Below are 12,184 nucleotides of genomic sequence, written 5' to 3' on the forward strand. Positions count from 1 at the left end.
TATGCCATTCACCAGATGTGTGATTTGGATAAGTTAATTTCACCTTACGGTTATTTTGCCTCAATCCCTTCATCTGTAAAATGGAGACACACGATTACATCTTATATAATTGTCGAAGTAATTTATGTAGAATGTAAGCAGTACATGTTAGTTCCTTTCCTGCTTCCATAAGATCCATCTGAAAGGTCACTATCATTGGCTGAGATGCTGAGAATCCGGGGCCATTAGCATCCAAAGCAACGAGGAACACCACATCTGTTATTGCAGTTGTTTTAAGCAGTTGATTTATTTTTTCAAATTGCTCAAACAAAAACAATGCATCAATTAGAGCAGAGCTCTAAATCTTTTTGCAAGGTTTTCAGAAAATTCAGCTTATAAACCATTTTACTTTAGCCTTTTCATTGATAATTCGCCTGATAAAATCAGAAAGGAAGCAAGTTAAAGAATAAATGTTTCAGTTTAGGGTTAGATAGGAAGAAGAGGGGGTTATGTAATCAGAATCACATTTTAAACTTACCCCAAATCAAAACGGCCACACGTATATATTTTTGTTTTAACTATTTTTACATTTTCTTAGGCAACGCGCGTAGTCCCAAATCCACATCTACCAAAATACTGACCAAAATACACAGTCATTATTACTAAATTCAATGGTTAGGGCCTTTAAGGAAGACTGCAAGGGATAATTTCTCTCCTATACCACAAGCTTCTAGGTGGGGGAAAAATGTTATATACTGATAACAGCAAAAGTGAGAGAAGATACAGCTGTATCAGCATTTGACTTTTGATACTTCCATTTGATAAAAATAAGTCATTTTTCTCTTGACTGAATGAATATATTGATGACCTAGGAGATTTTCACAGCCTTCTTGGAGAATCAAAATCAGTTTTTCTCCAAAGGTTGTGTGGGTACACTTCCAATGAGGATCTGATCAGAATCTCCATGGTGGCCTTTCCATATTACAGAAAGTTCAGCCATTATTATTCCCGTGCTCCGGTACCTCTTTGAGAACTGCCAAGTGCCAGGGGAGATGAGGCTGCTGGGGGGAGTTCTGTAAGGCAGAGGTTGAGGCTTGCTGAGAATCATTTCAGCTGAATGTGATTCAGGGTAAATCAATACATTGCTTAACTACACCGGCAGCAATCTACAGGAAGAATTATCATTTTTCTCTTTAAAAAGTTCTATAAATCAAACAATAAAGATAATGTCCTTCTCAGTCAGAAATATGTACTAACAATGAGTTAGGTTCCTCCCAGAAAATGTAACCTGTGTGCTTTCTAGCCTCTGGACCACTCAGCTGAAAATAGTGATATTCAGAATAGATAAGCTAGAAAGGTGAGTCCCCAAAACCAATCTGCTGAAAGATGCAGAACCGGCTGGATAACAGTCACATGGGAGCTTGTTAAAAATACACATGCCCAGACTGTGACCCATAGATTTTGATTCCATAGGTCTGTGAGAGGTCCCAGGGATATGTATTTTTAAAAACTTTTCAGGTAAACTAAACGATGTAGGATGCATCCATACATACATATGCAGAAAAGAATGAGGAACTTCTCTTTGGATAAGTATGGATAGAGGCCAATCTTCAAGACATTTTATTAAGCGAAAAATGCAAGAGGTATTATACTTTACAAGTGCTATTAAAAAAGAAGGATGAACATACATGTTTGCTTATATATGCATGAAATATTTCTGGAAGATTACACAAGTGGTTGATAATAGTGGTTTTTCCTCTGAAGGGAATAACTAGGTGTTGGCAGATAGGAGTGGGAGACAGATTTTTCCACAGCATAAACTTGGTACCTTTTCAAATTTGAGCCAAGTAAAAATTTATATATTAAAAAATTACTGAATAAAATACAATTTCTATTATACTTATGACAAAATATGGCTTTTAACTAACTCTCCAGGTGACTCTAATGTTCAGCCAGGAATTTAAATACTATTGGACAAGACATATGTAAATGCAACATATTAATGTGATAATATGTGCACATTTATGTATTATGTTACTGTGTTATTATTATGTAGTATATAACATATCCATGTGTCAGAGTTTAAGAATTTTTTTCTCCTATGAAGATAGAGCAACAGAAAGCTAGATACAGGGCAGTTGCATTATTGTGAATGATACATTCCTGAAAACCTCACTTACTTCTAAACTGTATAGTTCAAAACTCAGTTACAATAGCTCTGACAAAGGATGATGCATCTAATTGCCATTAACATTGCCACCTCCTAATAGAAATAGCAAAAACACAGTTTATAATTGATTCGGCTAGTCAGCTTTATATTATATAATCCTTGAACATTTTTGTAAAGGGGAAATCAATTATTTAAAAATATATAGATAGTTTAATAATGTTTTATACCACACCACTTAAAATTAGTGAAGTTCAAAATCACATGAAATGTAGCCACATCCCTCTTGAACTGCATTTGAACCTCCTCGTAAAAGAGCTTCACAGAAAAATATATTTTGATGTTATTCATTTGGCTTTATTTAGAGTTGATCAAGAAAACTCACTGGAATAACGCTTCTGCATTTTCTGTGAAACTGTTAAAGACGTCGTGATTATTGGGCTCCTTACTATACATGCTACTTGTATAAGATATAATTTCTCCATTAAAATTTTTGTACCAGAAAATGTTTTTAAGAAATGTATGCTTCCTTTTGGCAGATGAGAATAACTGCTGAGAAACTTAGGATTGAATATTATGTTCAACCACAGTATATGGCAAATTTTCTTTTAAATGTTGGGATGATCTAGCCTTAGAGAGGAATCAAGAAAGGCACGTATCAGCTGTTTATAAAATTTAGGATGCATGATTTTCTAAAAAAAAAAAAAAAAAAAAGCAAACAAAACAATCTTTTACCGGATGGCAATTTGTATAATTTCTGGTTTTAATTAAAATTTGGCTCCCTACACAACATAAAACAATTAAGCAGATAAGAATTAGGCTCTTATCCTGTGAGAAGGTCTCGGAGAGAAATATCAGTCAGAAAAGTTCCTACCTTTGATGTAGTGATTCCTGAGGGGGTTGGGCCAATGAATACATGCCTTAAGTGGGTGGACAGGAATAGTGATGGAAATGCTCTAAGAGCTAAGCCTCAGGCTCTAAGAAGAACTAATATGCTTGATTCATTCTTACCATTTGTATAAAGTCTTGGGAACCAACCAAATTATTTTGACTCTCCCTAGTCTTTCCCTTGGTTAGGACTCTGCACAGAACCATCTAACAGAGATGACTAATCTGTACCTGGCAGAATATGTAGGCCATAGGAAAAACCTTCTGGGACTAAAGTGGAAAATAATTTGGCTTATAATAATTGATAAATATAAAATGGCGCATCATGTTGGAAAACAGTCTGGCAGTTCCTCAAATGGTTAAACGAAGTTAGCACATGACCTAGCAATTCAACTCCTAGATATTCACTTCCTTTTTGTCTACTTTACCTAATAACTTTAATTAGTCCAGTGGATGAATTAGGAAACAGATAAACTTTTTTCCATTCTTAAACTGAAGGTCATCTGGGATGTACTATATTGAACTCTGTGTTTGTTGTCTCTCCTTCCTTCTGTGTTATACTTATCTCTAATTTTATAAGTATATTATTATACAGTTAACATTTTTACCAAAATAACAGATATGATTAAAAATAATAACATATCTGATGTTGATTTTTAGAAATATTTAAAAATATAAAAAAGCATCATGATCCTGGTGATGCAGGATTTTTCTTGGCCCCTTCACCGGACTCATGGAAGGGGTATCCCATCTACTCAACCTGCCATGCTTAGCCCCTTGTGGGAGGAAGCACGTGAGTGAGTGAGTGCAGAATCCTGTTGGCCTTTCCAGGTGCCGACATGGGAGAAAGCTCCATGCGGGGCCCATGGCTAGACCAGGTGTGTCACCTCAAGGGGAACGTGGTAGTGCTCAGGTGAGGGTGCCCACGACCGCGAAGCCCCAGAGGGGGTGTTACAATGGTCCTTTAGTTCCACCGTCCATGGACAGCACCACGCTAGCAGATCAGTTGACCCCTTGCCTTACCACATGGGGTGGCTTCCCTCTGCTGGTGAGGGGGAAGGGCCAGTGTGACAGCCTTTCTGGGTACCCACAATCAGTGGGTCCTGAGCTCTTGTCTGGTGTCCAAGAACAATGCGGTCATGTGGACAATTGAAGGACAGTGAAGAACGAGAATTTTATTGAGTGATGAAAATGGTTTTCAGTGGAGAGGAGAGCTGGAGGGGGGACGGGAAAGTCAGGTCAGCTTCCCCGAAATCAGGTTGTCTCTTCCCTGAAGTCAGGACATCTCCCCCTCTACTGATTGAGTCTGGGTTATTTATAGGCACAGGATGAGGAGTGTGTGCTGATTGGTTTTTGAGTATGCAAAAAAGGTTAAAGTGAAGACACCACTCAAAGGTGGGCATGACAGTGTAGAAAACCAATTGGGAAGGGGCAGGTATATGTAAAATATGTGAAGGATGGGGATCAATCAGAGGAAAGTGCTCCAAACAAGAAGGCAAGTTCTCAATCTGGTCCAAGGGTTTAACTTGTAGCTTGGCTTTCAGGCTTTAAACTGTCTTTGGCTTGGTGATGGGGTTTTACCAAGTACCAGTCAGTGCCTATCTACTGAGGCATTTGGCTGCCTCCTGTGGCTATCACTGGGACACAAAGATAACCACTTAATATTTTGCAACTTCATGCTTTTTCTCAGGGTGTATTTACACATATCTATATACATTTTTTAATAAAATTGGGAGCAAACATTTCACAATTTTCCTTACCCGATTTTCCTGATTTCATGAAATTTTCTACTACCATATCATTCTCATGACTACAAGCTATTATCTCACATAGATGTGCCATATAATTTTTGAACTATTCTCTCAGAAACAGATTTTAAGAAAGAGATTTGTACTGTGTGTAGTCACTTTATTGGCAAGAGTTCTCAAGATCAATATTTACAGACAATTGAGGAAAGTGGGATTAAGTAGAGGGAGGAATGGAACTGCAGTGAAAAACCTCAGGGCAGCCAGGCATGGTGGCTTACATCTGTCATCGCAGCACTTTTGGAGGCCAAGGTGGGAGGATTACTTGAGGCCAGGAGTTTGAGACCAGCCTGGGAAACCTAGTGAGACCCCATCTTTAGGAAAATAAGAAAGAAAGAAAATCCTTGGGAAACTCTGGGGCTGGGATGACCCTTCAGCGTTGTCCCTCCTTGAGACAAAAAGGCTAGAGGGCTTTGAATAGGGACTGTGCCCAAGGAGTAAGCATGAACTTGGGCAAGGCAGCTCTTTTCAGCCAAAAGCAACTCCCAGATAGGAATTCAGCTGAGAGCCATCAGTCACCAATGCTACCAGCAACTGAGGTAATGAATTCCTCAGTTCTGAGAGGGAATCTGGGTGACATAAAACAATATTTGCTATAGTCCATCTCCCGTGCCATTTGAATTCACTTAACTCATATTTTATTAAGTTTCATTGTATCCATCCTCTTCTAGTAATAGCTATATTGATTCCACTCACCCTCAGCTAACACATCTATTGATCTCAGTGGTTTACACAATGTTGTAACCCAGATCCTCATCCCTACAGTCTCAGCCCTTAGTCACCATGACTTTCTCGGGCCATAGCTATTGCGTTTATCCAGTCATTGTCAAAATCGGGCAATGTAGCATACCCATATGTACCCCTGTGGATTACATCAGTACTGAACATATTCTCCCCTATACTTATAGTGAAGCAGCAGCCCTACCTCCTTTGATGATCAGACCCAAACATCCTTGCCTGGATGTGACTTCTTTCATTGTGTATTACTTTCCTTGCCTTCTTCATGTCATGAGGACCGCAAAATGACAGTAGTAGTTTTAAAGTTTAATAGGACTCTTGTTATGTCCTTTGATGGAACACTTCACTCTCTAGGAAGCAGAACATCTACATCTACATTTTCCAGAGTTGTAGTGATGGGAAGCACAAATTCTACAAGTTGATCACTTGGATGGATTGTAAGTAGGGCTAATTTTACTTCCTTCTCTTAGGTCCAAGTCCCATACATTCAACCTACTGGGGACAGAGCATCATCATACAATGGTCATTGGTTAGAGTGTATGCTGGGTCTTGGAATATAGCACTCAATTCCTGCAGAGTATCATATCCAAGCTGGTGCCTCAGTTACACTTTCAAAATGCTATTCTATCACTCTATCAGATTAGTAATTTCTATGTAGTGCAGAGTGTGATAGATCCAGTGGATCGTGTAGTCATGTGTTCACTTCCATATGTCCTTTATTGTCAAATGGGTCCTTAGTCTGATATAGTATCGTATAAGATCTAATGTAAGTGAATCAAACACTCTATAAGCCCTTAGATAGTGGTGCTGGCTGAGGTTGTGAACAGGAAAGGCAAACCCATACCTGCAATATGTGTTAATTCCAGCCAAGGTGAATTGCTGTCCCCGGCAAGGTGGAAGGAATTCAGGGTAGTCAATTTGGCACCAAGTAGTTGCTCGATGTCCTTGTAGATTATGCTTAACATTGGTCTCTATTGCTGGGAGTTGGGCTATTTGGTAGTGGAAATAGCTAGATTAGCCTTGGTGAGTGGGACCTATGATCTTTGGCCCATGTATAGTCCCCATCCCTGCCACTGTGACCACTCTGTTTATTGACCATTGTGCCAGCAGTGAGGTTGCTGATGATAGAGGCTGGCTGTTACTAACTGGCAGTCATTCTGTCTTTTTGGCTTAGTGACTTTTCTTTGAAGGATGCCCTCTAACAGGTATTGGCATGTGATACAAAGATCTTCATACTTGGGCTCATTCCCATAGACTACCTACATATGTAATATGCAACATATTAATGTGACAATATGTGCACATTTACGTATTATGTTACCATTATGTAACATTATTATTATGTTATGTAGTATATAACATATCCATGTGTCAGAGTTTAAGAATTTTTTTCTTCTATGAAGACAGAGCAACAGAAAGCTAGATACAGGGCAGTTGCATTATTGTGCTTCAGATGTGCTTACCAATTGATGTGGTTTGGCTCTGTGTCCCCACTTAAATCTCATCTGGAATTGTAATCCTCATAATCCCCATGTGTTGAGGGAGGAACCTGGTGGGAGGTGACTGGATCATGGGGGTGGTTTTCTCATGCTGTTCTCATGATAGTGAATGAGTTGTCATGAAAACTCATGGTTTTAAACGTGTTTAAAAGTTCCTCCTTCACAGGCCCTTCTCTCTCCTGCCACCCTGTGTAGAAGGTGCTGGCTGCTTCTTCTGCCATGATTGTAAGTTTCCTGAGGCCTCCCTAGCCATGTGGAACTGTGAGTCAATTAAGCCTCTTTCCTTTATAAATTACCCAGTCTCAGGTGGTATCCTTTATAGGAGTGTGAAAATGGACTAATACACCAATTTTCCAATTTTTGTTTTTCCTGGTCCCTGAACAAACAGCTAAATCTTTTCCCTCTTCTCATGAATTGGTGTAGATTGCAAATTTGGTCCACTGTTCTTTTTGCACAAGGTGGAAGAGCAAGTGCACTGCCAAAAAACATGTGAAGATTTCCTTTCTCAGCTTTCTTTCAGAGACATTCTTGAGTGAGATCACAGTGCAACAGCAGTTCATTTTTAGCTTGCTCCTCATATTGGGATGACCCACCTGTGAACCGAGTCTGAACTTTTTCCTCCCTAGTGAACTAATCATAATGGGCCCCTCACGTGGCCATAGATTTGTACTGATTGGGAGGTGTCAATGCAGTTTAATTGTGCCCTTCAGCCCTGCTTATGCTTGACACTGGGTTCAGCATTTCTGTCTTACGACAGATTGCTGCTGAGTCCACCTGACTCTATGACATGTCAATACCAAGAGAAGGACTTGGCTAACAGCCATCAGCTGCCAGTGTTCCAGTAGCTGGAGGAATGAATGGAAAAGGAACTTAACCAATTCTCTAATGCTGAGTATTTCTAGTTTTTGTTTGTTTGTTTTTGTTGTTGTTTGACTTTTTTTTTTTTTTTTTTTTGAGACGGAGTCTCCCTCTGTCGCCCAGGCTGGAGTGCAGTGGCACGATCTCAGCTCACTGCAAGCTGCGCCTCCCGGGTTCACGCCATTCTCCTGCCTCAGCCTCCTGAGTAGCTGAGACTACAGGCGCCCACTACCACACCCGGCTAATTTTTTGTATTTTTTAGTAGAGACGGGGTTTTGCCGTGTTAGCCAGGATGGTCTCGATCTCCTGACCTCGTGATCTGCCCGCCTCGGCCTCCCAAAGTGCTGGGATTACAGGCGTGAGCCACCACGCCCAGCCTGTTTTACTATTTTTAGCAATACAACTTTGAAAGTTCTTATTCTAAGCAGATAGTCTAAAAAAAGATATAAACCAAAAATAGAGGAGTAATAAGATGATGAAAAATGAAACTAGGAGATGGGTTCTAGTCCTAGATTTGCTATTATCTTTGAATTTTCTATTTGACTAATCATTTCACTTCCTGGAGTCTTAATTGTCTTATCTACATTGTAAGATAGTTGAATAACATCAATTTTTCCCAATCTATAGTCTACTGAGAAAGTGATAAAAATTCATTCTATTTCATAAAGACTAATGAAAATAATTTATCTATCTTTCATAAGGTTGTAGAGGGATCAAGTAGGGGATACAATACTGATAATTTAGGCAAAAAGAGAACAATATCAAATTCTGCAGAATAAAAGGATCCTAGAATATACCTGTGTGACAGATATTTCCAAGGTTATCTGGTCAAACTCACAAACATGTGCACCAATCCCCTCATTTTAAGCCATAGTAAACCTTTCATTAAGGTCCTTCAATATTGTGAGTAGACCTGCCCAGCTTCTGAAGGCACTCACATCTACAATATCCAGAGGCTTTTTCTCCTGTTAGTAGTTGCTGCTTCTTTACTCACCTCACATTCTTTCCTCAATTTATTCCAGTTGAGCTCCAGTGCTCCCCATACCATTGAGCTGCCAAATTCAATAGCCTCTGTTTTGTTCTTTTCTTACCTCACTTCTCAGCAACATTTGACATAGTTGGCCACTCCCGCCTTGAAGTGATTTCTTTCCTCCTAATTATTGCCTTAATGAGCTCACTTATTTGAGTAGCCTTAATGAACTCACCTGAGTATTTTATCTGTGGATTATTTTTGGAATTTGTTTGTAACCAATTATCTATGGATAATGAGAGTTGTATATCTTCCTTTAAAATCTGTAGATTGTAGACTTTAAAGGAATATATAAAACTCCCATTATCCATAGATAATTGGATAATGGACCAGACTACTGGCTGGTCCCTCTGAGTCTTCTATTCTGGATTCTCCTCTTTCTCTACCCAATCTCCAAATGTTGGCATATTCATGGGCTCAGTAACTTGGCCCTATTCTGTTAAGTGTTCCCATTCATTTTCATGGCTTCAGATGGTCTAGGCTTTCAAACCAATATCTTCCATTTGTCATCTCTCTTCTGAAACTTAGATTCAATTATTCAACTTCATACTTCATAAGCTAATAGGTATCTAAAACTTCATTTGTCCTTAAAAGAATGTTTCATTTTTCTGTGCTTGCCTCAACAGCACATATACTAAAAAGAATGTTTCATTTTTCTGACCAAATTTATTTCTTCCTCATGTTCACAGATATCAGAAAACTGTACCTCTTCTTTTTTTTTTTATTTTGAGACGGGGTCTTGCACTGTCGCCCAGGCTGGAGTGCAGTGGCACGATCACGGCTCACTGCAATCTCTGCCTCCTGGGTTCATGCCATTCTCCTGCCTCAGCCTCCTGAGTAGCTGGGACTACAGGTGCCCACCACCATGCCCAGCTACTTTTCTGCATTTTTAGTAGAGATGGGGTTTCACCGTGTTAGCCAGGATGGTCTCGATCTTCTGACCTCGTGCTCCGCCTGCCTTGGTCTCCCAAAGTGCTGGGATTACAGGCGTGAGCCACTGTGCCTGGCCAACTGTACCTCTTCTATTAGGTTGCTCAGGTCAAAAACTTAGAATACATTAGTAATTTAGCTCTTTGTCTTTCCAATCTATCCCCAAAGTTCTATCATCTTTAACTCTAAAAGCTACACCAAATTTGATCATTTCTCTTTATCTCCATTATTTCTACCTCCCTCTAAGTCACCTCCATTTCTCACCTGGACTTTTGCTACAAACTTCTTATTGGTTTCCCTGCTTGCACTCTTGCTTTCTATATTTTTTACGTAATAGCAAGAATTATTTACTTAAAATAAATCAGATCATGTCACTCTTATGATTAAAACCTTCTAAATGGCTAGCTTCTGATCATAGATAAAATCTAAATTTATTTATTTTTCTCTGAGTCAGGGTCTTTCTCTGTGACTCAGGCTGGAGTGCAGTGGCATGCTCATGGCCCACTGCAGCCTCGATATCCCAGGCTCAAGTGATCCTCCCACCTCCACTTCCTAAGTAGCTCAGACTGCAGGTGTACCACCACGCCCAGCTAATTTTTTTACTTTTTGTAGAGATGCGTTCTCACTATGTTGCCTAGGCTGATCTTAAACTTCTGGGCTCAAGTGATCCTCCCCCAGAGTGCTGGGATTACAGGTGTCAGTCACCAAACCAAGCCAAATCTGAATTTCTTACCTTGTCCTACAATGTCATAAATGATCTGGACTCGGCACCTCTGAAGTTTCTGTGAACATTATCTACCCTGTCTACAATCTTTCTGCAAAACTCATCTTCTTTCTCACCTTAAGAATTTTCTACCAGCTCTTCTCTTTTTTTGGAATAGTTTTTTGTTTTTTTTTTTTTCTCTTGATCCTCACAGTTCCAGCTCCTTATTATCACAGATGTCTCAGTTGAGATGTCAGTGCTTTAGAGAGGTCTTCCTGGCCACTCTATTCAAAGTAGTCATCTAGTTTTTTACTCTTTATGTCCCATTTAATTCTCTACTAACACTTACTCTCTGGAGTTTTCTTCTTTATTTATTTATTGGGTCTCCTCAGTAGAATGTAAGTTCTTTGAGAGCAGAGATGTCTGTCTTGTTGCTACTGTTTCTTCAGGGCTTAGAAAAGAGGATAGCACGTAGTAAGTGTTCAATAAAAATTTGTTAAAGGAGTGAAAGAAACAGAACATTCTGGGACCCATACTCTCCTAACCCAATAGACCAAAATGCCCAGGAGACAACTGAAACCCACCATTGTTCACATTAGTGTCTTTATTTTGACTTCTAAAACCTTATTAAAAGTCCAGTTACTCTTCTATATCATAAATTTAACTTATTTAAAGATAGCAGTTAATGATCTCCAACTCTTACCTTTGTCAAATAAAATGCTCCTATTTCCAAACGTGACATTTGGGGGAAGAAGATTTCAAACAAAGTACACAGTGGACATGAAAAATCAATTGCCAAGAGGTATGACAAAATTTACTTCATAATAAATGCATTTTATTTGTATACACACATTTCCTTATTATAGATAATCCAAAGATACTATATTATTCTAATGGGCCACCTCTGTTCATAGTAAAAGGGAGAGATAACTTTCATAGTAATTTTGGTAGGATATTCTCAACAAGTTTTATTATTGTGGCTTTTTATACAAAGCGCAAGTTTGTGCAGTCTTGCAAGATTACTGTATTAGTCCATTTTCACACTGCTGATAAAGATGTACCCAAGACTGGGTGATTTATAAAGAAAAACAGGTTTAAGGGACTCACAATTCCACGTGGCTGGGGAGGCCTCAGAATAATGGCATAAGGCGAAAGGCACATCTTACATGGCAGCAGGCAAGACAGAATGAAAGCCAAGCAAAAGGGAGTTCCCCTTATAAAACCATCAGATTTCGTGAGACTTACTCACTACCACGAGAACAGTATGGGGAAAACTGCCCCCATGATTCAGTTGTCTCCCACCAGGTCACTCCCACAATATGTGGGAATAATGAGAGCTACAATTTAAGATGAGATTTGGGTGGGGACACAACCAAGCCATATTGATTACTTATCTTCTTGACAATCCAATTTCTTAAAATCCAATAGCAATCAGTTTGTTTGATCTTGCTAGGCTATACAGCCTCACTAGATATTTTAAGATATCCCAACTCTAGTAATTATAATGCATTTTAATTCAGCAAAATTTATTCCATGATAAGCACAAAAAATTAAATTCTCAAAACCAATCATTACTACTCTTACCTT

At 39.1% G+C, this 12,184-nt stretch overlaps 1 long non-coding RNA gene across 1 annotated transcript in view; it reads right to left on the minus strand.

Moving 5' to 3' along the window:
• LOC134737895 (uncharacterized) overlaps positions 1–12,184 on the minus strand; it is a 92,782-nt gene that overhangs the window by 43,410 nt on the left and 37,188 nt on the right. The window contains exon 3 of the long non-coding RNA XR_010123305.1: positions 10,947–11,048. This is a non-coding gene — a long non-coding RNA (uncharacterized LOC134737895). The remainder of the gene's footprint in view (positions 1–10,946; positions 11,049–12,184) is intronic.

The sequence above is a fragment of the Pongo pygmaeus genome, chromosome 13 (assembly GCF_028885625.2).
Source record: "Pongo pygmaeus isolate AG05252 chromosome 13, NHGRI_mPonPyg2-v2.0_pri, whole genome shotgun sequence".
Lineage (NCBI taxonomy): Eukaryota > Metazoa > Chordata > Mammalia > Primates > Hominidae > Pongo > Pongo pygmaeus.